The following is a 6,223-nucleotide window of genomic DNA, read 5'->3' as shown; positions in this document are numbered from 1 at the left end:
GAATGGCAGTCGTAAGGTCTTAAGTCAATGCGTAAAATACACAAAGGAGCAAAGTCCCATCGTTATATAAACAATTTGTAGAGCTTTTTGAAAACGTTCTTGCAAGATTTTCTCAAAACTGTTGAAGCCCAGCCTGTGTCAACAGCAGAAAAGAATTGTGTCGAGAAATTTGCAGGGAGAACGTTTTTTGGGACAAGATATCACGTTAATGTATTATAAGGTTGTTCCTAGGCATGGATGAATCGTATGTTTACATAAAGGCTACTTAGAAATATTCTTGTGCCCAATCCCACACACACACACACACACACACACACACACACACACACACACACACACACACACACACACACACACACACACACACACACACACACACACACACACACACACACGTGCGCGCACACCTAAACACAAACTCATACATACACCTACAAACACCTTCACACCTCTTCATACAGATTGTATCTTTGAACCTAGACTTTGAAGAGCTGCTATGGCAACATAATCGTGGGCGGTTGTCTTCATAAGATCACAGCACCTGGATCAGGTGATGTGTCCCAAAAACAGTCTGAAGACAGCACCTGGATCACATGTTGTGTCCCACAGACAGTCTGATGGCAGCACCTGGATAACATCACCATGTTTATGCGTCCTTCCACCCTGAGCAGTTGACACGGCCACCTACGGCAAGACACACTAAAGCTTTTCAATACGTCGAAGGAATAGGAAGGCATGGCTAAGCTCTTCCTGCTAACGCTACATGATCTAGACAAGATTACCCACATGTGTAAATTTGCTGATTTTCGTGTTCCACTCATACGTTTTAGTTTTTTTTATAAACCTTAGCAAATGAATAATAACAAACTCAGGGCATTTGGAACATATGTTCACAGGTGGAGATATCTGCTGCTGAGAGCAAAAATATCCTGTCTTTATGTCTACTTTGCTTGTATAGCACGCAGCATGTACCTGCTAAAGTTAGCGCTGACAGGCCTGCTAATGGTTTGCCAATCGCCCCAGGAATCTATCTATCACGTATATACAATTAACCACCTATAGTTACAGTGAACATGTAGGTCACTGTAGTTAGCTGGAGTTGGCCTTCCTGTGTGTGTGTGTGTGTGTGTGTGTGTGTGTGTGTGTGTGTGTGTGTGTGTGTGTGTGTGTGTGTGTGTGTGTGTGTGTGTGTGTGTGTGTGTGTGTTTCTATTGAAATTGATTTCTATTGAAACTTTTTGAACAAAAACATATGCAGGTTCCTAATATAGATTCACACTCACATATTCACAAACTCACACACACACACACACACACACACACACACACACACACACACACACACACACACACACACACACACACACACACACACACACACACACACACACAGTGGACAGCCATGTCAGTGCCTTTGGAGCCGCGTCCAGATGTCAGAGATCTGAGCCCATTAGGAAGTAAAGTGGATTGATGACTGATCTCATCCTCCTTGAGCACAAACAAAGCTCTGAGCGGCTAAACAGCAGCAGTGTCGACGGCACAGCGTTCAAACGCGAAGGCATGCCGGCTAAACGGCCATAAGGACACGGGGGTATTAAGAGAGCCAGGAGGCAGATCAACTCACTGCCCCGACCCATGGCTAAGCCCTCCCACTCCTCAGAACATTGAACAGAAAATCTCTTGGGCCATTCTCTGGAGCTGTGCTAAAGTGTGTCTGATCCTTTCTGCTTGGATAAAGCTGTGGTTCCGGGGAGGATTGTCACACTCTGATCTTGTACAGGAGAGTCTTACGCTAATTTTAAGCAGGTTGGAAGGGCTTGAGGCAAAAAACGACAAGGTGCTCCTGGCTGTGTGTGTGAGGCACAGGTAGTGTTGTAGCGTCGCGTATCTCGTGAATCTAGTAGACACGGACAATTTTGCAGCTCATTGTTTGGCTGGTGTACACAATGATCCATAAAAGATTTGAATTGTCACTCTTATTCCTAGTTCCTCAATATCCATTGTTCTCCTTTTAATACCATTTCAATTGGGGCTACTAATTAAAAGAAAACCATCATAATCCATTCTCTAGAAAGAAGGAGTTTTAGACGACACAGTTTGACTTCTTTTCCGAGACCACCTGTGGCAATATATCAACACGGCCTTTGAGAAACACCACTGTTTAGATTTCCATCTAAACACATCCTCTTATTCGCTATTTTTGGAACCAATGTCTGCAGAGGTCGTGTGACCCGACCATCTCACCCTACCTCCGGAGGAATGTCGACGAGGAGACTGGTGTTCAACACTGCTTGGAGGGGACGGTACTGTATACCCACCGCAGGTTTCAGGACGTGGAGACTGTTTTAAGACGTGAAGTCTGTGGTTTAGTCTAAAGCCTTGACGGGTAGGGGACTTAGATGGCATGTTGTCATCGTCTTGCTTTACCTTCGTCATGCATGCAATCACAATGGCAACTATCATACTAAAGAAGAGCGACGGAACGTAGGGGTGTGTTATGAACCATCTGTAAAAATAAGTTGGTTTCACAACATCCTTATTTTCACAGTTTATCTCGGCGCACCCATTGCTTCATTTTTAGATTTGGTTTGCCTTAATAGATGCAATCGCACGTTGTTAACAGCGCAGATGTCAAGTGTGGGAACAGTTTTGCGGTGTTATTGAGCCGTGGAGCGTAGTGTAGTGAACAACAAATGGTGGGCAAAAAGGGCTGCATATTAGTCCAATATTATACTCCAAACAGAAATACAAAACTTTCTATGAGCAAGCTAACTGATATTTTACTAGATACTAAAACGAGTGATGGTGGACATTCCGAAGCAACGGTAGCAACTAGATACCCTCAAGTCCAGGTCTGAGACACCTAAGAGGTCCCTGGGGAGAAGGTTCTCGTCGACTTTGAAGGCCATTATTCATGCTGAGATGAACAGGTGCAACCATCAAAAGAGCTCTGCAATGTTGTGTGTCCCTCTGGGATGTTGAAATGTACCGTGTGACCTCTGGAAGGCCCGGGCACTTCAGAGGTATCGGATACAGAGCCAAGTTTTGAGAGTCCATATTTTGTTGGTGCCTTCCACCCACAGGAAAGAAATTATGTCCTCATCTGTTGCTCATTCTGATCTCTTGAGACTTACTTGAGCCATCATTCTGAATCATTCTGTGATCATTTGTGTCTGAGATATTATTCCTCAGGCTCCCTTTGGAGCAATAATGAAATGAAAAATAGATAAACTACTGTCCCATGTCCGAGATCTCTCGAGTGCTGTTTTAACCTGTGCATATCATTGCTCAATTCACAATGTTTTTCCTTGACATGACATCTATGCTTTGCAGCACATTTCCCAAACATACTTGAGCGGCTTCATGCACTTACTAAATGGGGTTAAAACTCTGCATGCACATTCAATTGAATTGATTTTGTGAAAAGGGAACTATAGCTTTGGTAAGTTTTCGCATACTTAATCTGAAAATAAATAAAGTTTAAATCTATCATTTTTCTTAGAACTCCGACTCTAGAAATTGACAGCTGAAAGAAAATGTCACGGACTCACACAGGGAGCACTGTGAGACTGAACAACATGGTTGTTTCTCAGACCTGTTGAGATGAATGCAAAAGTGCACAAAATCTATCCATGGTCTTTCCTATTGCTGATTTTGACTAGGATATATTAATGTGATATAATGGAGTTCTCATCTTGAATGTTACTTTGCTATGGGAAACAAAGATTATAGATGATTAGTATTGCAAATCAACAGTGGAAGACTTTATTTGTACTGATACCACCATGATATACAGCAAGTCAGTTCCACTGGATCCACAATTTCCAGTTCCACAATTATGAACAATTGGTAGGGGTCAAAAAGTGTGGAATATCTTAGTAAAAATAAAAAATGTCTGCACTGCCAAAATGCATATTTAAAACGTAATATTGCGTTCTGGGTCCATAATATGATCTTCGTTTCACTCTCAGACCATAGTTATTGTCGAGTAAAGAAATTGTCCATGTCAGCAGAATTCTCAGACGGGGGCCAAGATAAATTTCAAACCCAAACTGAGCCTGGGCGAAGGTCCTCCAAAGACACATTACATTCTAATACTTGACCAGTCTGCTTGCCCGCTGCTTTTGTTTTGGAACATTCCTTGCCTCTCACTCTTCGGTCAAACCCCCTTTCCAAAAGGATGTGTAGCACTGAGGATAAATATTACCACTATTCCCTCAAGATAATCTGGAAAAACTTTTTTTTTTTTTCTGGTGCATCATATTGACAGACTCTCTGACTCCTCCCTCCTCAATCAAGGTATAACCTTTAAAGGTCCCGCCCCTTCCTCCACATAACTCCACAACTACCCACTATGGCTTGAGTGCATACGTTGCTCTTGATCCCTCCACCAAGGGACCTGGTTCCTGGTCTGTCCTCACAGTCAGAGTAGGGGCCCCCTTTGATCAGGCTAGGGGCCCTAAATGACAAGGCTGTGTGGTGGTGTGGCCCAGCCCTGGGCCACCTCCGTCGACACAGACCCCACCAGACGAGGCCGGCTGAGGAACAGACACATTCCATAGGTCCGTTTGCACCATGTTGTCCTAATCAACAGCACACAAGAACAGACACATTCCACCGGCCCGCTTGCAGCCCAGCTCTAACACACAGAACACAAGAACAAAAGAGTCAAACACAAGCCTGGGGGAACCTGAACCAGGAGTGCATGACCAACGTATGGATTCTCTGTTGTGATTGAAGACCTGGGCCAAACCGTTTCCCCCGGCCGAGACGGTGAAACGGATAAAGAGGCAGTTCAAATAAACAGAGTACTTCCCACCGCTACCCTGTCCGATGTGAGACGGCTTTTACCCCCCCCCCCCCCAAGACGTCTTCATCTATCACAACGTATAGCAGGCTTGTCGATCGTATATCGTCTTCTCCAGCCGTGTTTGTGATGGCCGTGGCAAGCGTCTGAGGAGAGGTCGGAGCGGGTCTTCGGGGAGGGCAAGGCCCCCCCTAAGGTGGGAGATGAGACACTGCGATAAGAGGCTGTCTCCGGGGGTTAAATTACAGAGCTCTCAGCAGCGGTCCGTCTTGGGGTTCAGCCCAGGGTTGGAGGGGCAGTGGAGTAAAAAAGCACAACGCACCAAAACATGACGTTGTCGCTGGCTGCATTCCTGGAGAGCAATGTCGACAGGATCCAAGAACAGACGTTGATTATCCAACGCTGACGAAAGCTTCCTGAGACTCAACCAAAAGCAATTTTCATATTTAAACCCTAAAGTGGAGAAAAAAGTAGATTTACCCTCAGTTGGGAATACATGTCTGTGCTCAAATACTTTTGCTAATGTGCTGACACAACAATAACAACGGGTAACAAAGTTGTGCAGAGCCAAAGCACACACATGCCGTTGATGAATCCGGGCTCGATTTTCCCGCTCCTAAGCCTGGCCATGGCTATTAGCATTAAATAAACACAGGGCTGCGCTATAAAAGCCTGTAATGCATGCACATTTCACAAGCTCGTAACAGTCCATTGAAATTTCATCTCCGTTCCAGGAGACTGTTATTTACACAACGGCGGGAAGGGAAGGGTGGAAGCGAGGCCTCGAGACGCACGCCACCCCTCGCTCCACCATCCAAGATCACGATGAGATTCTTAGCGCTTAGCCAAAAATACACCCGGCCTGATGGATGGATCGATTCCCGGCACAGAGTTGCTGAATCTGATTTATGCTTCATGTGATCCCAACGTCCAATCCGATGGAAGTCCCAACTAGGGCTTTAGTGCTTCACAAGCTGTGGGCCTGTGCCGTGCCGGGGTTAAGGGCTCCATTATGAACCTGCGTTCATTCTTTGATTGGCAAACGTCTTGGATTTACTCTTGGATTGTAGTCTTTAAGTGTCGCTATATAGCAGTCCCTTAAAGGAATGGCTTCCTCTACCTCCCCTCCCCAACCCTCCTTGCTTCTCTATTACTGGCCGCCTGCCTCCAGAGAGATGAGGAGAAGGGGGGCCTGTCATTCAGGCTGCGTGCAGAGCGCTCAAAACTGCGTGCAGAGCGCTCAAAAACTGCGCCGAGTAGGTTTCAACTCTCACCAAGGCTACCTCAAGGTCGCTGTAGCCGCGTGCTGCTTCCATTTGGAATGCTCACTCTGCTCACTCTGCTCACTCTGCGTGTGTGTGTGTGTGTGTGTGTGTGTGTGTGTGTGTGTGTATGTGTGTGTGTGTGTGTGTTTGTG

Source organism: Gadus morhua, chromosome 2, assembly GCF_902167405.1.
Source record: "Gadus morhua chromosome 2, gadMor3.0, whole genome shotgun sequence".
Classification (NCBI taxonomy): Eukaryota; Metazoa; Chordata; class Actinopteri; order Gadiformes; family Gadidae; genus Gadus; species Gadus morhua.
Note: the sequence above shows the minus strand (reverse complement) of the source record.